We start from the raw sequence: 16,353 nt of genomic DNA, 5'->3' as shown, positions 1-16,353 counted from the left end.
GCTTGCTGTGTCAGTTTATGGCGTGATATTAACATTTTCAACTTTGCAAAATACCACTCTTGGATCACTTTTACCAAACTAATTAGAAGATTCTGATTTGTTTTCTATGTTGTTTGGAAGTGGGTGGGAGTGAATGAACCCAAGAGATCAGGCAAAACTCATTTGAAATTAAAATATCTTTAATTGTGGCACACGTATGTAAAATCACGCTGAAGCTGCCCTATGCGGAACAAGGCTTTTTTCACTTTTTGCAGCCAAAGTGACTGCTTGCTGCCACTGTCGTGAGTGCACTTTTTTTTTTTTTTTTTTTTGTGCTGATGTTTTATATTCATAAGGCACCTCCCAATGTGCCTCAGCCACTGTACATCAGGGCTTTGTGGTTTATTACTGACTGTAAAGCTCTCTCTCATCAGTGTAACTCCTGCTTGCGCTGACTGATGTGCCTTGTCCAGCGGAAAAAAAACGTATTCACTGGTACATTTCTACCTGCAACGCCATTTTGGGTCTGGTTATTGACTGTTTGCTTTCTTACATCTCTGAAGAAATGCTGGTGGAAATTACTGTTTGCGGTCACAGGATTTGTTTTTGTTATCTGTCCCTAAAGTCAGAAGTGAATTAGGCAAAAGTGCCTTTATACACTGGGCTGCCTCTTCATGGAGCTCCCTGCAAAATTATTTACAGCCCGAAATCGCTGCTCTGTCTCGGTGAGTTTATACTGTTAATGAAGGTTCTTGTGGCAGACTGAATAAGGAGCTGTCTTTCCATTGTTTAGTCAAGATTTAAATAGGTTTGGCAATGAGCCTGCTGGTTTCATGTGTAAGTATTGACTATTGGAGTGCCTATTAAGCACTTGGTCTCTCTCTCCCTCTTCTCTATGTGATTTTGATTATATTTAGCCATTCTGTCTGCAACCTTTGTGTTTGTCTTGATGTTGCTTTTTTGGCAGGGTCTTCCTTAAAAAGAGATTCTTAATCTTGTAGCTATGTAACCTTAAATAAAGGTTACATAAAAAATGTTGTTCCCCACGTCCTGCCCCCATCCAGTTCTCTCTCTCTCTCTCTCCCTAACCTGAGTATCTTTTTCTTTCATTCATTCTCTCCCGTCTCCTTTCTTCCTCTATATGATGAGCCGCAAACGAAAAACCCACCTCTCTCACTCTTACTTTCCCTATCTATCACTCTTTCTCACACCCCCTCCCTCGCTTTTTAAGCCATCAGATAGGCCTACAGAGAATGGGAATGAACAAGATAGAGATTTAGAGGGAGAGCAGAGGACAGGAGTGGACAGGGAAGTGAGAGATGCAGACTGAGAGAGAGAGTGAGGGGGAGTAAAAGACAGAGAGACAGAGTAGCGATATCCTAGGGTCATTAGCAGCATTTCAAAGTCACCCCGTCTTTCAGCGTATGCTGTTTGACAGAACCTGCCAACAGAATTAGGGATGAGGGATGATGGTGCCGTGATTAGATGTGGAACTCAAGGGAAAGACAGGGCCTGATCCATGGGTACAAGTACGCCCTCTCTCTCTCTCTCTCTCTCTCCCACACACACACACACACACACACACACACACACACACAAATACACACATGCTGTCATTCACATGCACCAGCACCCCATGACTGTCTCCCCTGTTGGCGTTGTAAACAGCCCTCCAGGACAACCTGACTGACCTGCTATGGGAAGTTACCATGCGGAAAAAAAAATAAGAATAATTTTGTCTAATCACATTAATAGAGTGGTCAAGCAGTAGTGTGGCTGCGTGTGTGTGCATGTGCATGTGTTTGTGTGTGTGTGCGCTGGAGAATTACATAGGTACACCAAAAAAGTAGTGGGCTACAATGGACTCCCATACAGAGACACTTATTTGAAAGCACTGTAGCTGTTTAAACAGGAGGGCTGAATGCCATATCCAAGTCCTAATACCCTTGCAATTTGTGTGGGACGTCTTTACATAATAAAGGTTTTTGAAGAGCAATACCTCTATTTTTGTATTGACCCTAATGATATTTCATGCCAAAATCCAATATTGTTACATTTTTCATGCCATGTTTCCTCCAAAGAAAACTTTCTTGAAAGACTGGAAAACCACTGAAAACTGCATTTAGACCATGACATGAAACTGAAATCCATAGTAATTTTTTTTAGGGTTAGCAACCCTTCAGGGCAGGGTGACACCTCCCACTTATTCAGTATCTATAAAAGCTCTTGGACAGATTACTTACCATTAAATTCACAACAAATGAAAAATGACTCGTAGCTAATTTTCCATGGCAGATTATTGACCTATTTAACAATAAATGTTTACAACAAGAATTTACAACACTGTAATTTATTTGTAATTTTTCGGACTAAAATCCATTGCCTCTACCCTCTGGGAAATGGTTGTATTTTTAATGGTAACGTCATGCTGAACCAGTTGGCGTAAACAAAGTTTTTGAAATAATCACGCTCCTTTCATCAAATACAACTGTCTTCCCCTCCCTAACCGATCCTTCATTGGTTTACAACTTTGAAAGATTTTCTGTGTTATGCTCTGCCCCAACAATAGGACATACAACAGATTAATTCATTATAGTGAATTAAATGTTATTGAACAAATTCATGAATACATTTGATTAGTTATTGTTTTAGGTGGCTGTGATTAAAGGGAAACTTCCATGTTAGCCTCTATGATATTGGCAGTCGGTGACTTGACTTATCAATATCCAACATTTACTGAAAGGCCCGTTTTCTTAAGATGTGGCGTAGTCAGTTGTTAATCAGGTTTCTAAAAATCCCTCCCGCTCATGTGGCCATCTGATGCCAGTTGGCCTGAAAAAGCACCACAAGACCGGCTCTCCTGCCTCCCTGTATGAGTGCAATGGGCTTAAGATAGCATACCTGACTAAATTGAGCTCAAACCCCTTTGTAGATATTCATCAAAGGCTGCACCTCCTGATGCAAAGAACACAGGAGATGGGAAGCAGGAGAACAACACACAATGTGCTTCACAGGGCCTCTGGTCTTGTATCTCGAGTCCCTCGTTTTCCGCTACATTCCTTTAGCCAGGGGTGATGTGTGGGCAAAGAAGGGGGGCTGGCATCCTCAGTGCCAGTGCAAAATATGTGGAGAAGCCTCCTTGTTAAGCTGCAAATTTCTGCAGGGGGGAGGGGGAAGCGGGGGACAAGTGATGCTTTATCTTGTACGTCTGCAACCCTCTACTGTGCCACAACATGAGTGAAGGCAGAGCTTGGCGGGATCTTACATGCGTCAACGGCATGTGCCTCTGGATTTCTCCACAGTAAGCTGCTTCGAGCCTCACGCTGCATACCTGCACTTCATCTTGCAGCCTCTTTTTTTTTTTTTTTTTCTACCTGACCTCACAATACTCTGAAGCTGTGTCCGTAATTACCCCATTGCATGCCAAGCGCAAAACACTGTTAAAATTAGTCTTTCGCGGATAAACAAACAAAGGGTTGGTCACTGTTAAATCTCCATGATGGTAAAATGTGAATGCCTTTGTTGATATACTGTCTTCTGTTTTGCCTGCTGTCAAACTGTGAAACTCCATTTCAAACCTCTTATAATCTGAATTCAGCTGCACCTCATGAAACTTGAGCCACAGTAAAATTTAGTGAGCAAAAAAAAAAAAAAAAAAAAAAAAAAGCTAACACACAGTGCTGATTGTTTGAATGAAATGACACTGAAAATGAGTAGGGAGCCATATTTCTATAAAAATATATATTAATTATATGGTAGTGGTATTTTAACCAGGAAAAAAATTCTTGGCAGGCATGTTTTTTTTCTCCAATTACCAACCCTCGACGGGTTAGGCAAAAAGTTAATTGCAGACGCTGCCCTGAAGTCTTCAAACCACCAACAGAGGACTAGACAGACAGCTCCTCCAAGGAAAAACCCAACCCAAAACATTGCTCAATCATTTTTTGTTTCATTATTTATTTTTTACTTTCGCAATGTGTACCACTTTACAATAAGACTACCCATATAAAGGGTTTATAAATGGCTTATAATTAGATTGTAAATGCTTTAATAAATAATTAATAAATTAATAAGCAATTATTTCATACATTGATGCAGGCTCACTATTTGGTAAGATAAAGTTTCTGCTGCACTATTTTGTGACACCTCAGATCTTGCTAGTTGCTTGGCTCACTCATGTGATGAAGCTGACAGGCATGACTGCTGGCTGAGAGAGAAGACAAAGAAAGCGCAGTATCCACTGAGATGAAGCTTAACAGTACAGGTAAATGTGGGTTCACTATTTGGCAAGCAACAGGTCACCACAGGCCCTTTTTATCTAATGTGTTATAACAGCACATTAGTACATTCATAAAGTGCTCACAACCTAATCAATAAACGAATTAGAAACCACTTATAAATCCTTGTGGGATGAAGGGTCTTGTTGTAAAGCGGGACCCAAATGGGTCAGAGGTCAAGGTGGGACATCGTAGATTACAAGGCGACAACACATATACACCAAAACGGCATGTGGTGTGTGTGTACAGCATCTCTCTGAGGGCATTTCTAGCTCTGGAAACTCTTGCTTTGCTCTTCCTGTTCTCATTATCGCTCGTTCCACCTTGACATAAAACTTGAAAAATGAGTTCAGGCACCTTCTCTAGCCTTGAAAAGGCATTCTGGGACATGAGGCAGAAGCCGATGAAGCAGGCTGAAAGAAAGCGGATACTGCAAATAGGAAAATTACGACACTTAATCACAAAGTAAGTCCTGGAATGTGTCGAGTGTAACAAACTGATTCTATGTGACAGTGTCAGAGCTTCCTCCCTTACGGTGGGGCGTCCCGGGTCCCACCCTGCACCACGACACAGCGGGGGGAAACTCCAGTGCTGACACTTGAAAGTGTGGCTCGCACATGCACACGTGCACGCTTGCATATCTGCCCAAACACACACGTAAAACCAGAATTTAATCCAGAAGACATGCACATACATTTAGACTTGCTCTCTCTCTCTCTCTCTCTCTCTCTCTCTCTCTCGCTCTCCTCCTCCCCTCCACTGTCTTACAGCGGTCTTGCGTGCACACTGTCTACCTCTCATGGTACATTCAGAGCATGAACACCCGGAGTCAGCAAGTCTGGACGCAGCTGCTGAATATTCAGTGCCCTCTCTCTTTTCCTCGTGCGTTCTCTCTCTTCCCCTCTCTCCCACCCTATCTCTCTTTTTTCTCATTCTCCGCGCTCATCCTCCTCTTCGTTTTTCCCCTCCCTCACTCCCAACCTCGCGCTCGCTCTACCTCTTCCTCTTGAGATACAGAGAGAGACAGCTCTCTCCGTCTCTGTATCTCTCTACAGCTCTGCCGCCGCTCTCCGTGCTCCACTTTCATTAAGGGGCTCTCCTCTGATAGCCCTTCATATAACACTTAATCATCATAACAATAAGAGCGCTCTCTCTAACGAATCACCTCAAGGGGCCGGTGTTAAAGACCCTCCGCTAACTGATGTCATTAAGTGTCGGCTTTCTGATTGGCTCGATAGGCGCGGGAGAGCCCGCCCTCATGCGTTTGACGGAGGGCTCAGTGGGAGTACGCAGGTCGGACAGGCCAAGGACGTTCCTCTTATGGAGAGGAACGGAGAAAATACACATCCACGCGCGCACACACACACACATACACACACTGGCTCCTGCCAGGAAGCAGAAGACAAGGCGTGTTTGGTTTTTTCAGTCAAGAGAGAGATGAATAAGACTATTGAACAGGGGGGAGGGAGGTTTGAATAACAGTATTTTACATGAATGGATCTTCAGGGAAATGACTGCTCCGTTGCTCCCTCCAGTCTCTATTTTCGGCTGCGAGTCGACAATAGGGTTGAGTGAGGGGCATTTTGGCTGATTGAGTCTATGCTGCTGTCGCGCTGTGTGACTGACAGTGTGCTATGTTATGTTGTCCTCTGTGTGTGTGTGTGTGTGTGTGTGTAAAGATGAACGGTGACTGCATTTCACACAGAAACATAAACACACCAACAGAGCCACACACATGCACACACACACACACACACACTCATGTCCGAGCAACGGTGAAATCACAGCTGTTCTCAGTTGCTATGCGGCAGTCAGGCCATCGTCTCAGATGACACACACACACACACGCACACACACAAACATGTGAGATGGGGACAGCAACACCAGACTTGGCAGGGTTGGAAGGTCACAGGGGTATCATGACAAAGTTGCCTAGCAACAAACACATTACGCATACAATTTCCAGTATGTTCTCTGACGTGTGTGGCAGAATGGATTCAAATCCAATTAGACAAATATATTGACACTCGGTTATTTTTGTTCACCTGACATTCAACATTTGTCAGGAAAAAAAAGGCGTACTGGCACGTCACAATAGCCCGCAATAAATCTTTTTTTTTTTGCATTGTTAGTGCCCCTCACTGAGGCCAAACGGTGCAGCTAGCGCGTTTGCTCGCAGCTCGTGGTGTTTATGGGTTTAAATGACTCACAAGATTAATTAACTGAACATGAGATAGTTTCAAAATAAAATACCTGTCCTGTCAAATCATGAATTCAGACTGCAACAAACTGATTTCTACACAGCAGTAAGGGAGCATGCCATCCAGAGAAAGGAGGACATTTCTGTTTGTTTTGGTTGTTTTTTTTTTTTTTTTTTTTTTTGTTATGTTTTTTTTTTTCTTGTCAAAAACTCTTATTTGTTTGGTATAAAGCAGCCACAAACTCACTGTGTGGGCAACCATGTGCGGTTTGCTGACTTTACATTACATACGGTGTTCATCAGTGTCCTAACATTTTTAAATTTCAAAAATATGAGACATTTATAGGATTCTTAAAACTTTTTTTGTGACTCAAATTCAGACAATTTCTACAAGAAAAACACAAAAAATTCAAGTTTCAAAACGTGTCATCGGCCCAGCACTCTACGAAAGCAATGCTATGATGATTTCCGGCAGTTTCAAGCACTTAGGGTTAGTTTGAACGGTTTTAAATAAGGTGGTGTGAGATCCTGACTGATGGTGATATAAGCTCTGCCAGTGAGTCCTCTGGTTGAAGCTCTCTCTCCCAATCCCAGTTTGGAGGGACGACAGCCGCAGCGCACAGGGTCAACTGACTAAACATTTTAAACCACAACAGCCAGAGGACTCGCTGCCTGACGTCGTATCTATGCAGTGATATCACCACTGCTAATAACTCACACACACTTACATCAACAATTCTGAACTTTCCCTGAAAAGGCAAAGGCTGTCCGAGACACTGTAAGTGAGTTTGACATTTTTTCATGTGTGTAATATACAGTATATACGGAGTGTGTGCAAGTATGTCACACTCAACTGAATAATGTAGGACATCCCGAAGGCTCAATAATTATATCGTGTATATGCAAATAATAAAAACATGTATCATACTTCTGAAAACAGACTGAAAAAGTGCTGGATACACACTAAAAAACTAAAAAAAAAAAAAAAAAAAAAAAGCTTGTTCAATAAGATTATTAAAATGTTTTTTTTTTTTTTTTTTTTTTTTTAAAAAAAAGGCCTCAAGTAATTTTATTTTATTTTTATTTTAGTTACCTAAGCCCGCACACTCCATCCCACCCCCACCCCCCCGCTGGTTCCCTCTCTCTTTCCGCTGCGTGCTGTGGAACGAAGCAGAAATGCCCCAGAAACTGATCTTTATAAAGAGCCATACAGCTTTGTGGAACAGTTCGGAAAACTGTCACAGGGAACATAAAAAGCAGTGAGTGAGAATCCTATCCCAGAGAATACCACTCACACACACACACACACACACACACACACACACACAGGGACTTTGGTGTTTACATCATATGGGAAGGTATTTTTTCCCCTCATACTGCCAGGGAACAGGCCCACGCATGGACACACAGACGCTGACTAAGACCCTGAGACTCCTGGGGGGTGGGGGTGAGGGTGTGTGTGTGTGTGTGTGTGTGTGCGTGTGTGTGTGTGTGTTTGTGTGTGTGGGCTGCACTGTAGGTGTATATCAACACCATTGTTTTCAGCTGTTGCTTATGTGAAGAGTTGAAGTTTAGACATCTTGCTCTCTGTGTCTAATTTGTGAATAAATGTGTACGGCTTTGTGTTTCCGTGCATTTCTATGTGTGTGTGTGTGCGCGTGCGTGTGCATGTGGGTGTATGTGGTGGTATCAAATCATCCTGTTCACTGTTAAGCTGTTGTGTGGTTAGTGGGTGGTGGTAGTGGATTGTACAGTAGACTGTTGCGTGGTTTGGCCTTAGCGAGGCTAAACTAATGGTAATCAGTTTATTAGGAAAATCTGCATATTTTGGCGTGTGCGTGCGTGCCTGTGTATGTGTGTGTGTGTGTGTGTGAGTGTGTGTGTTGTTTTGGCCCAGTGCAGCTCAGTTCACAAACTAAGGGTTAAGTCAGTATGTGGTGTGATTTCCTTTGGGTTTGGGGTTTGAGGTTAGGTTGAGAGAGAAAAGGCAAGAGAGAAGGGCAGAGAGACAAAGTGGCGTGTTTGTGTGTATGTCTCTCTGTGTGTGTGTGTGTGTGTGCGTGCCCATGTGTGTCCAGGTCAGTTAAATGGTCCCAGCTCCCCCAGCCAGTGCTGGATGCCTGATGTTCAGAGCTGCAACCACAACGCTGTACGAATACAACAGGCAGCCTATTCACCCCAAGACACAAATAGAGCATTCTTGCTCTCTGCTGAAAAAACCCATAGCTTAAACACGGGGCTGGAGACTGTTATTTCTATTTTGGAGTGCTGAGGAAGGCCAAACACTCACTCGCTCCTGCTCCATGAGGCGGTGTTTTCTCTTTTACCAATATAGGAACTGGCACGTATGCGCGTGGATACAAGCAGACAGCATGGCATCAATCTCGCCCCTTGTTTCACAGGCCGTCTCCCCGCGATTGTTTCTGCTTCCCCGACGAGAACCAACAAAGGTCAGACGGTCGCAGACGGAGGCGGACGGAGAGACAACGGGGCGATAGAGTTACCTGCTACGAGACACTCGGATATCCATTTCAAAGACGAGTCGCCCCCGGGGGACCCCGCGTGCACGGCGGGCGGCGAGCGTGTTGTTAAACGCCTCACGCGGGCGAGAACGGCAAACCAAGACCAATAAAGTATCTATTAGCCGCAAAAAAGTCTCTCTAATTTAACGAGTGGGAAAGAGAGAGGAAGGAAGGGGGGAAGAGGAAAGCAAAGGGGCAGAAGCAAACACATTATATAAATCAGATGGTTCCTGAGGTAATTTTGCTCTCCACGCATGCATGCACACCAACACACACTCTTGTGGATGGCTGCATCCACTTATGACATCACTGTAACTAGCCAGAAAGACAGGAGAGTAAAAGAGAGCCAACAGAGGCGAGCTGACGTCATCCCATTCACTCAATGTCAATTACGTAATCATGGGGCCCAACGCCTGCAGGACAGACGTGCTGTGTGTTTGTGTGTGTGTTTATGTTTGTGTGTGCGTGTCGGCGTGAGCACGCATAATTGCAATCTCATGTGTGAGAGGAGACATAAAATGAGGCATGTTGATGACATCATTAGTGCGAGCCGGCCCGACACGGGGGCCGTGACATGGTGAGAGTGTTTGGGTGGAGGGGAAGGAGTCAGAGCGCTCTGAACAGACCAGAGGAGTTATGCAACGCAAATCAAACCCAACAGACTAGAAAGGGCCTATTTTGCCTTTTCCCTGTGTGCGTGTGCGTGTGTGTATGTATTAACTACGTGTGTGTGTGTGTGTGTGTGTGTCTTAAGTGACTTTTCTGTTAGCACTTTCACTCGAGGCTCAGAGCGCATCAAAAAAAAACCACGCAGGCACTCAAGCATACCGCTGAAACAGACACACACAGAAATCTGCACACACATGCATATACATACACACTCACCCCCCCAACACACCCCCCACACACACACACCCTCCCACCCCCCCCCACATTCCCCACACACACTTATGAACAAAGCTTCCTAAGGACAGGAAATCCTTCCACCCACGTTCCTGTGTTGCTTGGCAACGGGAGCGGCGTCACCGTGTGCATGCCTCCACCATCACACACACACACACACACACACACACACACACAAACACAACAAACCCAGCGGAGACACAAACGTGCACATAAACTTCAGCCTTGTGCACTTTTTTTTTTAAAACGCCATTTAAAAGTAGCGCATGAAAAAAAAACAACGAATAAATAAAAAAGAGAGGGAGAGAGAGATAGCCGAGCCAAAGCAAAGCAGCCTGACACCAACCGCAGCTGCCCTCCAATTCGTCAGCGATGGATCGAAACCAAACATGACATCACTCCTTGTAAATATAAAACACTTTTTTTCCCCATTTATAAGCTCTATTTTTACACACATTGACGTCTTTGTGCGTGCGCGCGCGGGTCCACGCTTGTGCAGCCGTCTCTGTATGGATGCGTGCGTGTGTGTCTGTGTGCGCTCACTCGGACGCGTGCGCTCGTGTGCCATTGTGCGAGGATGCGACTCGAAATAGCGCAGCGCGGCTAAGTAGAGAAAGGCTAATTGAGCAGAGGTGCCCAGCGCTGTGGACAATGAGTCCATTTCAGATCAGCAGGAGGGCTATTGAAGACAATTATAACCTGGGGGACACAGAGGAGCATTATTCTTATAAGCCATCTTGGCCACTTAGGCTGGCTGTGTTTGCACCGCAACTTAAAACCCTGGTGTTACCACAGCTTCAATCGCTTTAACACACTGAGCAAGCATATTAAAGGAATAGTTCACCCCGAATCAAATTTCTGTTCTTAGCCGCTAATCCGCATGTCAGTCAAAACTAGAGAGAAGTTGAAATCCAAACACAGAGCCAGTTAGCTGGCCCCTGTCGTTCCATCGCAGCCCTCCTCCCAACTAAAGAGGATAATGCAGCCATATTTTTGCGGCTATAAAAAGCACAAAATATGAACTTTCTTCAAACAGCTCATGTAACATAATAAACCTTTTTGACTACCAAGGATAATCCAAAAGTTTTCAGAACTCGTCACGTCCTCCTGCCATTGGCTTTTGGTTCCATTTCCACCAAAGAACCAACTGTGAAGATTATGTGTATCAAAAAAAAAGAAAAAAAAAAAAAAAAAGAAGAAGAAGCACTGCAACTTACACTACCTACATGAAGGCATGCACCTCTTCAGTGTCTGTTGTTTGGTGCTGGCTTCTTCATATTGTAACCCTCTAATTATAGCACGTTTACAGAAGTGTCGTCACGGCGATGCTTGACTAATCAAGATGGACATCACTGCTAGCTCCTCCTCAAGGTCCGCGGTACTCATATTTTAATATCAGTCCTCAAACAGGGCCAAAATTAGATTGCTGTTGAAAAAGTCGCAAAATTTACTTTAATTATTGTGTCAAAGTGATGTCCTTGACAAAACTCTAGAAGAGAATGGGTCACATACTGAATTTTTGAACCCAAAGTGTTGGCTGTGAAACACTTGGATTACTGCACGAGCTACCAGTTTCATGGACATTTTATGTTTTTTTTTTTTTTTTTAACCTGTAAAACAATGGCTCTGGAAGCCGGCTGAGATGAAATGACTATTTCTTTAACCGTGCCTTTAACATAACATGCCATTTGGTGGATGCTTCCCTGCAACACTGGCTGTAGTACAGTGTTTATGTATATTTTTAGTGTGCCTGGATCCAGTGGGAACCAAGCCCCTAACAATGGCAGTGGCAGTGCCATGATCTCACCCCCACTGAGGCAGAGCAGTGCCCCCGCTGCCGCTTTACAGTGCAAGAGGCTGTATTGTTTTAACTGTAGCTTGGCCGAGAGACACATTTAACAGCAACAATTACAAACTGCGATTTGTGTTACAGAAAAAAATACATTAAAGTAGCTCAGGGGCTGACAGATATATCGATATTATATGATATCTAGTCTCCGATATCATAGGAGACTAGATATATTACAGTACAGGGATCCAACTTCCTGGATTTATTACTATTTTTCCTCTACCTACTTGGCACATTATCAAAAATCTTGTGTGTAAATGTCTTACGAACACACCATTAGTCATCCGTACAATATTGTCACAATTTCAGTATTGAGATAATTGGTTAAAATAATGTGGTATTTGATTTTGTCTATCTTGCCCAGGCCTAAAGCAGCAGGTAAGAACACTTAATGGTGCAGCACTCTGAGCATGAAGAATGCAACCTGGATATGTCTATGCTCTGAGAAGGTGAATGGACTAGCTGAAAGGATTATAGTCCTCTGTAGGTATGGTGTAGGCGTGCACCATACGCTAGGAATGGGGAATGGGGAGGAACTACATGCTGTGATGATGGCCGCAACAACTGTGACCAATCAGCGTGGTAGCATCCTACACATTTTCTTTTTTCCAGTTGAGTGAACCATGGTCGAAATCAAGGAGATTAATTGAGAAAGTTCGCAAACATCTACATTTGTACGACTCGTCTTCACAACACTAGAAAGACTCCCAGATGGCAGCAAACTCCAGCAAAGAAATTTCTCTTAACATAAAAATCAGCTGCAACAGCTCCCTATGGGGCAACTGAAGGGCAGGGAAGGAACTGCAGGAACCTCCGAAATTATGGATGACATTGTGCTTGATCCCAGGTTGTAATGAGCAGTTTTCGGTGCTGACTTTCAGTGCCGTTCAACATTTATTAGCTCCAACTCCAACATGATCGGCTCAGTTTCAGACGCCATTGTTTTAGGTACTTGCAGAAACTTTTGCGACTGTCGAGAAACTTAACACGGAAACCCCACTGCCAACTAGCGTGTCGGCGGTATAATTGCAGAGCGGCGCAGACACGCCAACGCACAAGTATGAATGCTCAGAACAGCGTGGGCCACTCTGCGGCTCTGGGTAGATCAATGGAGAGGCACAAATGGGCCTTTGGATGAATAGGCTGGTTGACTTTGTTTAGTCTCTGTAGCACTGACTGACACTCTCAACACTGTTCTGTTTATATCCTAATAATGTCCTACAAGGGCAAGTCTATCATACAGTTATTATTATACATTTATGCAGTTATTTTCTCTGCTGAAAAAGTACGCCTGTAGTACTTTTTTCCCCAAAAAGTTTGATTTGACATGAGCCATGGCTGACTGTTGCAGGGAGCAGTGGGCTTACGGAGCATGCATTAAAGGAGTACTTCACCCAAAAGGTATGTATTCCCTATGATGTACAAGTGACTTATTTAGGGCATTCATTTATATTTTAGTGGACATACATTGGTTTGGGATGTACTGAACATTCAAACGGAGAGTCAAGACGTGGATTACGCCGCAAAAGGAGTCCGAGAATGTGAAACACCTGTTTTCATCTGCATTTCGCTGTTGTTAGTCAAAGTCGCCCATCAACTCCATTCTAACAGAAACTGTCACAGTGTTTACATCCTTTGTTCTCCATGAGCATGTCACTGAAAACTTGTATACTTACATTATTTAAAATAAACAGCTTTTGGGTGAAGTATTCCTTTAATAGGACAATCACATAATAACCATTTTCAGCAGTTTGTTTTATATATATCATGCCTTGGCATTTATACTTCTGTTAGTAATACAGGCTGTGTGACTCATTCATGCATATACATGAATTCTCTCATACATGCATTAAAGGAGTGTCTCAACACACACATGGCTGTGTTGATGGAATTTGACGAACCAGCTCAGCTATCCATACCAATTATGTGCATCTGGGGTGGAGTCGGGATTCAATATTCAGTTTACGAAACGCAACTCAATCTCAAATCAACTGGTCCAATTGAAAAGCTGCTCATTCTTAATTGGTCCCAGAAGAAGCGTCACTGGAAAAACGCTACAGCCTTTATGCAACATGAGATCTGAGAAGTTGAATCGAGTCAAAGTGGAAATGAAGTGGCACCCTGACTCGGGCTGTGGGGAGGGACTAAGTGAACGCCGCACCACGGGGTGTCCATTGAGAGACAGGGGGAGAGGTAGAAGGGCGAGAACTTCATTGAGTGCAGCGATGGGGGGTCAGTATGTGAATGAACATTTGCCATGGAGGTGAATTATGAATGAGCAGCACTCCGAGCACTCCTGGAGAGAGCATGTCAGCCTGTCTCCTTCACTCCGTCTCCCCTTCGCTCTCTCTCTCCACCCCGCTCCCTCTTTCCATTTGCTTTTTCCGCTGTCCAAAAATCTCCTGTTCTCCATCATTTTCCCTCTCTCTCTGTTTCACCTCTCTGTCCTGGATTAATCTTCTCATCTGCCTCTTTCTCGGTCATCTGATCACTTTCCCTTCCTCCAAACCTCCCCCTCTCTCTCTGTCTCTCTCTCTCTCTCTCTCTCTCTCTCTCTCTCTCTCTCTGTCAGAAACACAATAATAAGCCATCCAATCAGTCAGACTAGACCAGGGAGACGGAGGCAGACACACATTGTCTGACAAGGAGAAGAAAACATTCCTCCTCTGCAAATACATATTTACACAACCTTGGATGGACACACACACACACACACACACACACACACACACACACACACACAGTAGCATAAGATAATACAAAAGCAAACAGTCCTGCACGTGCAAAGGCAGATGCATGCATTAAGAGAAACGCTCTCAGGCACTGACACACACACTCACTTGTGCACACACACACACACACACATTTCTCCCAGCTGTTCTGCTGGCCACAGAGCTTGTGTGTGAATATGTGTGTGTGTGTGTATTCGTCTGTGTGTAATCCAATGTGCTGCTGCTCAGCCTGTGCCACACTCTCCCTCTCTCTCTCTCTCTCTCCACTGTTGCTGTGCGTCTGATCAGATCTGCCTCCCTCAACCTGTTTGCCGACTATTGCACACACACTCACGTGCACGCACCACACACACATTCGCACACACACACACATACGCGCACACACACACACAAACAAACAAAACTGCTACTACTCAAGCCTCATTCACTGTCAACCAGGTCTGTCGGAGCTTCAGAGAGCACAAAAAAAAAAAAAAAAAAACATTTATTGCTGCTTTGCCACCTCCAACCAAAGGCTGCCAAGGCTTCACATTGAATATTATCTGCAGGACTCGAAACTCTCTTTCACACTTTTGCACGCTCACACACACACACACACACACACACACACACACACACATAAATATAGGAGGAATGAAGGGGTAAAAATGGACCCTGCCTTCTTAAAAAAGGAGTGTTATTCTCTCTCTCTCCCTCTCTCTCTCAAGTTGAGTCCTGGGGAAGTGTGTGCGGTGGAATGGGATCGGGCTGTTCCCTAAAAAGTATGCACTCCTTTTGATCCCTTCACTCCAGTTCACAGTGGTCAGCTTACTTAGGCTACATACCACCCCCCTCCTTTTTTTTTTTTTTTTTTTTTTTTTTTTTTTATTCTTAAGCACGTCGATAAACAAGCCAAAAACTCAACTCAGTGGCACACACACCTAGATATGTACACACACAGTCATACAGACCCCCCCTCCACCCCCCCCACCCCACACACACACATTCACACACCCTACCTTTAAGTGCAGAGCAACGCACCACATGTCAACACCCCCCCACCACCACCACCTTTCCCACCACACACACACATACACACACACACACTCACACACACCTCTGACCAGACCTGAATACAGCCGTGAAAGCACCATGAAAGAAGTCACCTTAGGATCCTTCTGTGTTCCAGACGAGCCCCTTCTTCACACTCTTCCTCTCCTCTGTCAGACTTCTCTCTCTCCCTCTACCTCTCTCTCTCTTTCTCTCTCTCTCCGTCTCTGTAGCTCCGTCAATTTCCAGCGCTGTGCCCGAGCCCCTCCATTTCCGCCCCAGCAGCAGTCGTTTCTACCACGGAGCGCAACGCAAACACACACACACACACAAACACACGCACACAAGCCACTGCGTTCCTATAGTCTCTCTCGCTCCCTCTGTTTATCCCTCTCTGCGCGCTCGCTCTCCACTCCGCGAGCAGGGCTCCGTGTGTATGTGTGTGTGCGCATGTGTGTATACGTGTGTATGTGCGTGTATGCGAGTGTGTTGCCGTGCTCTGCTTTGCCTTGCCCCGCCAGCAGCATAGGACTTCCCCCGGCGCCCGCCCTGGGTCCTAGCGCCAGTTGCGTACACTGAAAGAATGCTATTGTACAGTGACGGTAGCGCCGAAGATTGTCTATGTTTTTGAGAAGATGATTCACTCAATACTTTAAAGGGAAAAAATGACGTTTTGTCATGACCACCAATCTGGTACAGATCCGATTTTTTTTTTGCATTTATATAAAAAAATCAAAAAATTACATTTTTACCATAAGAACAAGAATGTACTGGTAACCTGTCCACTGGTCTCCTCACCCGTGTACACTGTGATACCCCTCAGCCCCTATGACCTTGAAAAAGACAAGCCTAGAGCAGCATT

At 44.5% G+C, this 16,353-nt stretch overlaps 1 protein-coding gene across 1 annotated transcript in view; it reads right to left on the bottom strand.

Annotated features, from left to right (window-relative positions):
* Positions 1-15,957, bottom strand: part of ches1 (checkpoint suppressor 1) — a 57,051-nt gene extending 41,094 nt beyond the window's left edge. The window contains exon 1 of the mRNA XM_030047227.1: positions 15,608-15,957. The gene's annotated coding sequence lies outside the window, so the exon portion shown is untranslated. The remainder of the gene's footprint in view (positions 1-15,607) is intronic.
* Between the last annotated feature and the right edge of the window lie 396 nt (positions 15,958-16,353).

Source organism: Myripristis murdjan, chromosome 24 (genome assembly GCF_902150065.1).
Source record: "Myripristis murdjan chromosome 24, fMyrMur1.1, whole genome shotgun sequence".
Lineage (NCBI taxonomy): Eukaryota > Metazoa > Chordata > Actinopteri > Holocentriformes > Holocentridae > Myripristis > Myripristis murdjan.
This window is presented reverse-complemented; position numbering and strand designations above follow the sequence as displayed.